Raw genomic sequence first — 11,484 nt, 5'->3', positions numbered from 1 at the left:
GGCTTGAGTTCGGCAGACGGAGAGGTGGTGCGCAGTTTCTCCTTCTGTTCTTTTATCCTTTTGCTTTCCAGTCGTCTTTTTTCTTGTTCTTTTTTTCTTCTGAAACCCCCCCGCCCCTCCTCTTGTGGCGCCGATCAGAGCCTCCTCTCCGACGTGGCGTCCGACGGGGGGAGAGAGCAGCAAGGCGAGCGCAGGGTGCGAGCAGGGCTTACAGGCGTGACGTTAATAGTAGCGTCGATGTGGAAAGGATCCGTTGTAGCAGCTAAAGGGAGAGAATGAGCGAGCTTGGATCTTGCTCAGCGCTGCTCTCTCTCTCTCTCTCTCTCTCTCTCTCTCTCTCTCTCTCTCTCTCTCTCTCTCTCTCTCTCTCTCTCTCGCTCACTCTCTCTCACTCTCTCGCTCTCTCTGTCTCTCTCTCGCTCTGTCTTGCTCTGCAGTGTCCTGAGGTAGTTGGGTGAGTTCAAAGCACTCAGACCTTTTTTAGAGATGCACCTCTTGAAAATCCTGTTGTCCCGCTGCACTCTTATTTATTTTAAATGTGCTCTCGTCGCCTGGCCTAAGGGCATGTAAAGGAGGGTGGGGTGGGGGTGGGGGTCTTGTGGTAGCCAGTTGAGAATGCTGTCTCACCCTTCACCATTTTTTTTTTCTCTAGTGGAAAACTAAAGGAGCATGAATGGAGTGCTGACGCATTCTGCTCCCGGAGCTTGTGCCGGATGCGGTTAACTACGATACACAACCCCCCCCCATCAGCCCCTCCGCTCACCACCCGAGCTCACTTCACATTCACCTTTCTTTGCTGTCAGAATCCCCCTTAAACCTTCACTGTGTGCCTCGTGAGTCCAGCAGCAAGCCATTTTCAAAAAAACAATACTTTAAATAACCAGCATGTTTGTTGAGCGGATATCATTGCATCATTTAATTTGTCATACCTCATAATGGAGGCCGTAAAATGTTCTCATTAAGTGAGACTTTTTTTTGGGCACTCGCAATGCCCACAGGCCCGTCATTTTCTGTCGCTCGGCGCGTTTCTGTCATCGCACGTCTGTCTGTGCACTTGGAGCCTCCAGAACGAATGGGGCTTCAACCCTCACCAAGAGCAGAACCTTGCAATCCCGTAAAAGGTCACTCTCAGGATGGCAATCGGCGAGAAACGAGACACGCTTTACCTTCCGCCCCTCGCGGCGCTTGAAGCCTAAAACAAATGCGCCCTACTGTCCCATCAACTCGATGTCGCCGATGATTTGTACAAGCCCCATGTCCATTAAACCGGGAAGCTTCGTGGGGTAATTGATGGTGGCTAAAGCTCGCTGTGACAGCGCTGCTAGGTGCGTGCGCGTGAGCTAGCGGATAAGCGTGTGATAGCGCTAGAAAGGAAAGAGAAGGGAGCGCAAGCACGGCAGGCAGAAAAGGTCATAGCGCCTGCAGCGCGGAGCACTATTCCCACCGGCGCAATGAGCACACTGCCGAGCTTCTGCATTATACACCCACAGACTTTCTCCGTTACTTCACCGCAATTGAATACCAATGGGCTTCAATGGAGCACACGGCAGCCGCATGAGTATACCGGAGAGGAGTTTTCCTCCGTTCGGATTAAGCCCTCCCCTCTAAAACAGGGATTCCCTCGCAGGACAGCCAGCGTGAGGCTTCTTTCCTCATTGATTGTCCAATCTGCAATGGCACGATGCGTGCGACGGCTGGTGAAAAGCTGCTGTGTAGACGCGGTGTGCCACCGTTTGGTGAGCAGGTGACCTGGAATGAGTCCATCCAAAGCTTCAGTGACCCGGAACGTCATCTCACAGTGGCTTTTCGTCCCGTCCACTTCCCCTGTCTCCTTGTATCTCCTTGCTCTGTGGTCTATTGCGTTGTAAAACGTTTTTTTTTATTTTTTTTATCCCTGTCAAACCTTAATGCGGTCAACCTTTAGAGGTGAGAGTGTGCACCCAGAGTTGACGTGGCGAACCAAGAAAAATCACTTTTCCCGAGTAAATGGCGTTCTCCTGGCGTACCAGCAGGATGTGATCCAGGCCAAATTTTTCGTACTCGGCTAAGCTGTTAGATTTGGAGCTGCGTTCCGGGGCTTTCTATTGCACCGGTGTACAGTTTGCACGGGTGGACGGCAGCCAGGAAGCGAGGTCACGCAGCGGGGCCCCATATGTTCACCGTAAAACACACGCTCGCCTTGACGAGACGAGTGTTGTCAGGCCGTACCTCCAGGACCCACCGACTGGTGATGAACCGACGAGGTGTCAGATATGCGGGACCTTCACACCATCATGCCAGCCCCGATGCCCTCCGCCTGCCCTCAGGCTCTCTGGAGCCTCCCTAGAACCGGAGGCTACCGCATGTGGTTTGGGGGTATGGCGCGACCTACTTTGGCGCGGCTTTGTCGACCCGCGGTCTTTCGACGGGAGTGTACAAACTGTGCCCAACGCAACCCAGCAGCCCCCGGGGCGAGTGCTGGCAGATCTGGGCTTTGGCCATTCACATGTAGGTCAGCGGCCCCCCCTGTGTCCGTTATTGCATATGTGCGCTTGTCACCAGTTCCGTTTGGATTAAACGGGCCGCAGTGCCGATCCGATGAGTGCAACGTGTGTCGGAACGGTCCGACAAATGGTCACTCACGTCATTGCCGGGATCAAGGAGTCACGGTGCAAATCCGTAGGCGAGTTGCGCATGGTTCACCGCGTGATTCCATGTGAACGACCGCCAGTTGTGAAACTGCTGCGGCGTCGTAAGGGTGGGACAAGCCATCATTTGCACAACAGTATTGTTGCAATGGGATCTCGCATCTATATGCTCTGACTGAAAAGGTCATTTATGTCTCTGGTGTTGAATCAGAAATTCAAATGAACAGAAGAGATTTTCATCTTGTGTTCAGGTAAATGTCTGTAGTAGATTTCATTTGTCCTTTTTCGTGCGCTCAACAGTTTTTGTCTTCCTCCGTTCTTTAAAGTGCTGATGCGCGGTTATTAGACCACCACAATCTCGCGTGCTTTTCTTCCATCATATCCATCGCAATTAGCGTTATTTGGGAATATGCTAACATTTCCAGCACCGTTCTTAGATTTGCAAATCCAAGGAACCGTGTCGTCGTGCATATAAACAGCGTAATCATCCTGCCTTGAACTTGCCGCCTACAAGGATTTTTATTCTTGGGCGCACTATTTTCAGCCCCCATGCCCTCAATCTGGGGACCATTATGACATTTTTGCACCGACTCGAGTGGCCTTTTAAGTGGCCTCTAATGTTCCAATGCTTGATTGCGCTGGCCGCAGTGATGCAATATTATTTTAAGACACTTTTTTTTTTTCCCAGGCCACTGCACTGAAACACACACGTGCAATTCAATGATTCTGACCTTCAGGCAAAAAAAAAAAATCCTGATTACAGTCCATCCACATTTTCATCTTCATTTCTAGGAATTAATACTGCGAGAGATTACAGACACACACACACACACAGTAGTTACAGTTCTAACAGCTTTGCTGTTTGCGATATCATTTCATAAGCACCACGCAAGTTTAATAATGAAGCAGCTTTTCCGGAGATTAATATTGGGCAATAAATACACATTAGCAGCGTCGGCCTGGCCAGGTTGGATAATCTGCGCGTGAGACAGACCTTGAACTCCATCCTGTCAGGTTGCTTTCTGCCCCTGTCCCCTGTCCCCTTTTTTTTTTTTTTTTTTTTGGCCATCTATTTTCAGTCCTAAATTAACACATATTTGCAGTTTCTCAAATGAGGGCAAGATCAGGTCACGGCGGTTCAAGGCAAAAAGGATGAGTGTTTCCTTTCGCTCTCATCCCCCCTCCCTCCCCCCCCTGCGTTATTCAATGTTTGAGCTTTAGCGAGCTGCCATTGTCTCCAGACTAATGGGCTTCATTATGTCGAGCTGTGTTCCTAGCAGCTGCCAGAGTCGGGATTAGCCGTAGCGCTGTGTTAGCTGAAAGCGGAAGAAAAGGCGCTGCTTTGGGAGCAGTCCTTAAAACCTAGTCGGCGTGGGTAAGACGACACAAGTGCTCTGTTTTTGAGCTCATATCCCCCCCCCCACCACCCCCAACCCACCCCTCCAAAAATATATTTTTTCTTGCTCTTGTCGTGGCCGCATTCGAATTCATTGTGTGCGTTTATCACGATGTTGCTTTTGCCCACTGACAGGCCGTAGAAAATGGATGTCTCTGTTGCCGGGCAATATGCAGGTAAAACACAGTAAGTCATGGCAGCGGGAGGTTCTAAATCGTTGGAGTTGGCAGATAAGCTGCCATCTTTGCAGAGATCCCCCCCTACCCTCCCGCCTGCTTACTCTCCTCTTCTTCTGCATCCTGACAGAGTTGCTACTTTTGATTTCGGGCAACAAAGGATACACACACACACAAAAAAAAGGCCTTTTTCCTTGAGGTCGTCATGTGGGCCGACGAGTTTCGTTGAATGTCGTTTGAGGCACAAACAGTGATTCGGCGCGCACAGCCTTGATAGATGAGTCCTGGCACTGTAAGTAGTCTTACAACGGAATATCTGCAGGTAATCAGATCAGACGTTTAAAGCTCTTAAAAGGAAACTGCGATCCTGCCAAGATATTCTTCTTCAAATATCTCCGCTAACTCCGTCGCGTGACATTTCAATCGAAACCTTACAGTGATCCCGCTGACCTCCAAACATCCTTTTTCGACGCTTATCAAAAGTCATCACCTTAGCGGCGGGCGTTGCGACCCAAACCGCTAATCCTAAAATCTCGGTCGCATTTTGTGTCGCGTGGGATTAGTCCGACCGAAGGTGTTTGATTGATGGGGTTAAAGTCGGGGGCAGCTGGGCACAAACTGACCAAAGGCATTCTTACAATCTGCTCATTCAATTGGAAGTATAATAAAAGGTAAGGTACACACTGGTCACCTTCACTTTAAGTCGGGCCGCGTGACTCGTCATCAGGTGTGAGGATTTACTGTCCGTGTGCATAAAAGTAGGCCCGCGTTGCGTTTATTTCCTCGCAGTCGGCCCCCGCGTTGTCGTCGCAGAGTAAAGGACTCCGCTCGGCCATTTTTAGGCTTCATGTGGGCACAACCGAGGGTTGAATCTTTCATCTTTCTTTGTCCGTCTGCCTTTCCCGTTCTTGTGAAGGTGATCTGTTGGCGTTTTCTTTTTTTCAAGTTGACTCACGGGGGGAGGCAGTTAGGGGCGTGTCCACTTTGACTGACGGGCGCACCCTAAATCACCTGCGTCTTCCTACAAGGACAGAACAGGCCGTAACTCCTTAAATGCTTTTATTCCGGTCCCTGTTATGGGCGGGGGCTGTCTCGTCAACCGAGCTTGACAGCAAGAAACGGCGAATGAATAGTAGTGCGAGCGCTTCATACACCTTTAAAAACCTTTTACAAGCCTTTAACTCAGAGGCCAACGTGCTTGAGTGTGTTTTCTGGAGCAGTGCAATCAGGGGGGTATCCCCTCCGGAGGTAGGCTGGTGGCAGGGGTCCCGACGCTCGGGCCGGGCTGTGGGGGCGGAAGGGGGGAGGGGGGGGGAGAAAAAGCAGCAAGGCAGCATTTTCTAAATTAAAGTCAATAATACTGCCGCCGCGTTCCATCCGAGGCGGGCCTCCTCCCACGCCGTCGCTAAGGAGAGCGCCGGCGTCTAATGTCAATTGACTTCTCCCGTGCAGCGGGGCAGCATGTTGGTGTGGATGAATACACACGGATCGAGTGGAGGGGAGGGCGGTTAGTGTTGCACAAAAGCCAGAATCAGGGCGACGGTTCCAGGCAGTTTGTGATTTTTCCACTTCTCTATAATATTACCTTTTTTTTTTTTCCACTTAGTGCACTTTGACAAAGGTTTTCAAAGGATTTCGCTTTTCCTTAAAAATGCTGATCTTAATGGCACGCAAGTTGACCCCCCCACCACCACTGGTTTGATTCCTGTCAAAATGACGACTCATGCACCAGGAATCATGTCGGGACAATTGCTTTTTCTTTTTGGTCAAATTGATGTCAGGGAAAAGTCTGCATTCAGCCTGCTTGAAATCTATTCCAACTTTGACAACACATTAAAAGGAGCCATCGAGCGTAAAAGTGTCTCGTGCCTTACCTGGAGCTTTTTTTTTTTTTCTCCCTCTCCACTGATATACCCACTTTTCTCCGAGTTAATGGACTCGAGCAACAAGGCTCGGCGGCGTGGTATTTAGCGGGAACACTGCGGTTATTTGAGGTGGCCGGCAATCCACTTGTCACGTCTGCTAGCTTTAGAGCCTCTGCAACTTTTTAATATCCAAAAGGTAAACAGCCACACATGATGATCTGTCTGTCGAGTTATGTCGACGTTATTGCTTTTTTTATTTATTTATTTATTTTTTTTGGCGGGGGGTCAGTTTTGGTTGCGATTGGAAAAAGTAATTTTTCTTCCCAACGAGTGAAACTGCGCAGATGTGCGTTTTCATGTCTTTTTGTCTCCGGATGACTTGGCAGTCACCGTTTGTGCGCACGGCGATGCACTTTTGTTCCCTGCCCGTCGTTCCGTTTTTTTTGTCAAAAACAAAACGACCGATGCTGCTCAAACAGTCGCCCGATTTTTATTTGGACGAAGCCGCAGTTGAGCATCTAGCGGGCGAGGGGAAAAAAAAAAGGTGGCGTGCGGCGTAACACGTCACTGGGGGGTATCTGCTTTTGCCCGTGGCCACTTTGGGGGGTAATTGAATCCGCCGCCTGTTTTCAAGGGCGTTCTCGCCATCCTGTTGTTCCACACAATAGCCTTATCTTATTGGAGGACGGCGCGAGAAGCGCGTCTGCCAAATGAATCGAGCGTAATCAGTGATACACTCGGATACAGATCATTTAATTATGTCTACCTTTTTGAGTGCAGGTGCTCTGCAATCTTGGATGCTTTGTTTATCTGGCTATTATCCTCCCGTATTTTGATTCGGTGCCCAGAATGACAAAATTAAAATGAAAAAAAAAAACCAAATAGGCTTGTTAAAATCACCGTCTCCCCCGTGGCGTAGCCCAATGCCAGATGATATCGTCGTGTCCACTTAAATTCATTTAAATGTGGTGTCAAGACTCCAATCCGATGTCATGTGCGTTACAACCGAGCTATTGGCTCTCGTTTGCTGCCTTTTTGGTTCGCCTTCTTTTGTCTTTTGCCCCCGTCGCCTTCTGCTCAGCATTAATCCTTCGAGTCCCCCCCCCAAGTTAGCAGTGATTAGCGACGTCTGGATTACGGCGGGCATGCCGGGCGCCAAAGATGAGGGCAAACAAGGACAAAACCGATTTTCTACCAACAGACGTGAACCCAATTGATCTTTTTACGATGGTTTGTCATGGTTTTGAAGTTCACGAACTATCCCCCCCCCCCCTTCCTCCAGTAACAGACTGCTAATAAAAGCGCCGATGTCGAAGCCGTTCTGACCGCCCGCGACGACACTCGGCTTTGACAGCGCTCCCCGTTTTGATGGGTGAAATTCATTGGAAAAGACCAACGCAACACGTTTTCGGCCCGCGCCCAATTTAATTTGGGCTCTTTACAATCTGATGCCGCACCTAATCGTATAAAGTCTTGGGGGGGGGGGGGTGAGAGAAAAGGCGACTGGTGGTGAAATCATATTTGCCACCCAATTGTAATTTGTCGTCTAGCAACAGACTAACTCTATTTACTCGCTGGCTGCTAAGTAGGAATGACACAATAACATCTGCCCCTAGACGCACGCACGCACACACACACACACACACACACACACACACACACACACACACACACACAGACGACTGCAGTCGGATCATTTTCATCTTGGCCCGGCCACCTGTTGTTGATTTAAGGCGACTCGTTTATTTCATGGCGTCGTGGTTCATGTTGCACAATCACCCACTCGCCGTTGTAACCGTATCGGTCTTTGAAGTTGCAGCTCACGAATGCGCTTGTCTTTTGTTTCAGCACTTTTCAAACAGAGCGGTATCACGATACGGTCTTAAAAGCATATCGCGATGTCGCGGAGTATGATTCGGCTCCTCGGCGAATCCCGCCACCTCGATTTGTGCTGCGTGGAGCGTCACCTCGCATCGGACACTTTCTCTCCCCCTCTCCTCGCAACTTGGAACGGTGCAGCCCAAGCGAATCTCTCTCCGCTTTTGACAAGCGCACATAAATTGACAAAAAGGCACGTTGAAAAATGCCTCTCGGTCTCTGCGCTCTCGCACGACCGTCTGCCTCATTCTCTCAATCTGTCAGCTCAGACAGTCCGGGAGGACAGAAATGGCTCTTTGAGTGACACGGACTGGCGTTGCCATTTGCCGCATCAACTGGTGAAAGGGGGAGAAAGAAAAAAGGCGGAGACGAATGATTACGGCTTTGCCGTGACTGTCCCGCCCCCGCCCACCCCCATTTTCTCTTCACTGTGGTCACTGAATAACCAGCAAATTTATGGACATTTTTCCAGACCGGTCGCTTGTCGTCCCATTGAACTCTGTTTAATACGCCCCCCCTCCGCCGCCACGTCGGATCGGACTATCTCGGGCGCACTTTTTGTCACGGTGGCAACCGAGGCATGAATATTTAAAATTCCATTATGAAATCTTAATTTGATTCGCAGAGCGGCGGCAAGTGGAGCGTGAGCGCAAAAACCGGAGCTCTTGTCGTTGATATGAATACTTTAACCCCCCCCGGAAGTTTGACAAAGCGGGGAAAGGTAAACACATTTGGTCTTCAATGTCAACTCTGACCCCCACAAAAAAAAAAAAAAAAAAAAGGGCTTGGTGTTACCTCCAAAGTTCTTGGAAGCTTCGGGCCTCCACCCCTGATGAACATCAAGGGAATACAAGACAAATCCCCCCCCTCAAAAGTCCCAAACCATGTTCACAATATTGCTTCAGTCTCAGTCGAGTAGTCTTAAAGCACCCGCAGTCCGGTTTCCATTTGTGTTCCCTCAACCCGAACTCACCCAGTTAGAGGGGAGTTATTTGATATTAGTCTTACAAATGGTGCTCAATATTCATCGACCGCCACGCTATGTTGCCACCCTTCTGGGGGGAAAAAAAAGAGATGGGAAATAAAGCGGAATTGTCGTTATTGCTGTTATTGATTTTAATATCCAGGCTGTTCAGGCCCTGAGCAGTCGCTTCAGCTCATTCATTTCATTTCATCCAGCAAAGGATCCATAAAGTCATTTTCGAAAACAGTTAGCATGATTTGTTTGCTGACAAATGATCCCCCCCCCTTTTTTTAACCTTATGGGAATTTATTTTATAAAATTTTTGGGGGGTTGTTTCCATTGTAGGCTAACTTTTTGTTACCGTTAAGATGTATTCATCGCGGTGGAGAAACGGCCACTTTCAGCCATCGCAAATCGGGATTCGGGTAATGAACTGCCCCCTCCCAAAAAATATATATGTATATTGATTGACAGGCAGAATCAGGATAGGGTCTTTTTCCATTTCTGGCTCAAGTCCGAGTTCGGTAACCTCTCCAGATTGCGAGGCATAAAGAACGGAGTGATGGCTCAGGTTTTGAATGGGCAAGAACATCAAATCCATTTAAATCCACCCGACTTATCCGAGCCACCCCTCTCCAACTTTCCCTCATTCGCCAGACTTGTCAGAGTGCGACGCATCCATTAAACATTGACGAAAGGGGGGGAAACTCATTAATGGGCTGCAGACGGGTCTAATGGCGGGCATGGCATCGCGCTTGTTTGCCTGAACGTCAATGTGGCCCGGCCCGTTTGACTTTGGTCCCCGCCGCCGAGGAGACGGCGTTGTGGACCTCTGACAGTGATGCATGGCACCCCAACACGATTCGATTGATCACCTAGGACGAGGGGTGGGGGTTGGGGGGGCCTCTATCCAACTGCACAATGCGCATGTTGGTGTACCTCATGTCTTTGATCACTTAAAGCGGTGAAAGAAACACTCGATCGTCTTTTGTCTTCGTGGAGAGTCAACGCTGACATTTGCCACTTGAACGTATTTCGAAAATCACAGGCGGCAACATGAAAGACACAATTTCAAAAGGTGCTCGTACGTCCACTTATCCATACTCACCCTTCTTGATTTACAAGGCACTTGTTTCCGTTGATGCCTTTGCGCAATATGTCTCTGAACAGCCCCCGTTTTACCATTGATGTTGTTTTTTTTTTGTCTTTTATTGCAAGCACCATTAACATGACTCGACATCCACTTTCGGTCAATGCCATTGATTAAGCGGTCAATGCCAGCTCGTTTGATTCATTCACGTGTAGCTCACCGGTAATATGTATTTGCAGACCTCTGGTTGTACCGACTCACCTTTTCAGGTCTGAGTTTGAGGCGTAATAAACGAGCAAGCAGCACAAAAAAAAAAAAAAAAAAAAGTTATGATATATTTTTATGTATCAGTTCCAACGATCAATGCAATTTTGGAACAAGATGCAAAAAAATATCTCACGGACCCGTGCCCAAAATTGAACGTTGTCAGCCATTTTGATTGCAAGCATCCATTTTGGCTCATGCTGAAACAAACGCCAATTAGGAAATTTGCTCAAATGAGCTCGAGGCTCATGGTTAGCTAAATTGCAGAGACGAAAGAAATCCTTCCTTCCTGAAAGAATGCGCACATTTCGTGTTTTATTTTGCGGTCATTGCCTTGAATTGATTTTGATCCCCGCACGCGCATTCGTCGTCACGGACAGTTTGATTTTGTTTGCAGTTGAGCATTGATTAATTATCTCCTCCCAGCAAGCGACACCTTTGCAAAATATTGATTTGGGTTGAAATCTGATCAAGGCTGCGCGTTGCTGCGGGACGATGAATGTCTCATTTAACAGAAGACGGTGCTGTATGTCTGTTTATCAGGAAAAAAAATATTTTTTCCACACCGATTGATTTGTTTTGGAAGACGATGACGGGTATCCTAAGTCCGTAATATGTGTGGAGTCGTGGTGTCTTGAGATAAAAATTTAATTCGCTCACAACTCAAAACACTTGCATCTCAAATCTTCTTTCTCCACTGAAATGAATGTAACTGTCGTTAATTGGTTCTGGGCTCCCTGGAAATAGAACGGAAATTTGTCGTGTTTTTGTTTTTTTTTTATCAGAAAAATAGCACTTTATGATATTGTACTAGAAAATATACACACTTGATTGTTGAAAAAATGTGTCATTCGAGTCAGTCATATCTGAAGGCGCAGCTGCACTTTTATTTGTTGGTGAGCAACAATACCAATTTCTGAAATGCAATCTCACTGCATGCTTTCAATTTGTTTTAGTGCAACTTTGGGCTGTGACGAGGTGTCACCCGCTGCCTTTTTTTTTATTTATTTATTCATTCACTTCTTTTATTTTCATTCACTTCCAAAGAGTTAAGTGAATTAAATCAGACGCGGTTTTAAACAATGACCTTGGGGGGCCCCTGTTGTGCCTGGGAATGACTACGAGATTGTGTGCGCACACACACACACACACACACACACACACACACACACACACACACACACACACGCTTCTAACTTTGTGTGTTTTCTTTTTTTTTTTTTT

At 48.1% G+C, this 11,484-nt stretch overlaps 1 protein-coding gene across 2 annotated transcripts in view; it reads left to right on the top strand.

The window, feature by feature from the left end:
* The window catches only part of snd1 (staphylococcal nuclease and tudor domain containing 1), an 83,868-nt gene that overhangs the window by 41,498 nt on the left and 30,886 nt on the right, over positions 1-11,484 (top strand). The window lies entirely within an intron of this gene.

This window comes from Hippocampus comes, unplaced genomic scaffold (genome assembly GCF_001891065.2).
Source record: "Hippocampus comes isolate QL1 unplaced genomic scaffold, H_comes_QL1_v1.1 scaffold38, whole genome shotgun sequence".
NCBI classification, from domain to species: domain Eukaryota; kingdom Metazoa; phylum Chordata; class Actinopteri; order Syngnathiformes; family Syngnathidae; genus Hippocampus; species Hippocampus comes.
Note: the sequence above shows the minus strand (reverse complement) of the source record. Positions and strands in the feature narration are given on the sequence as shown.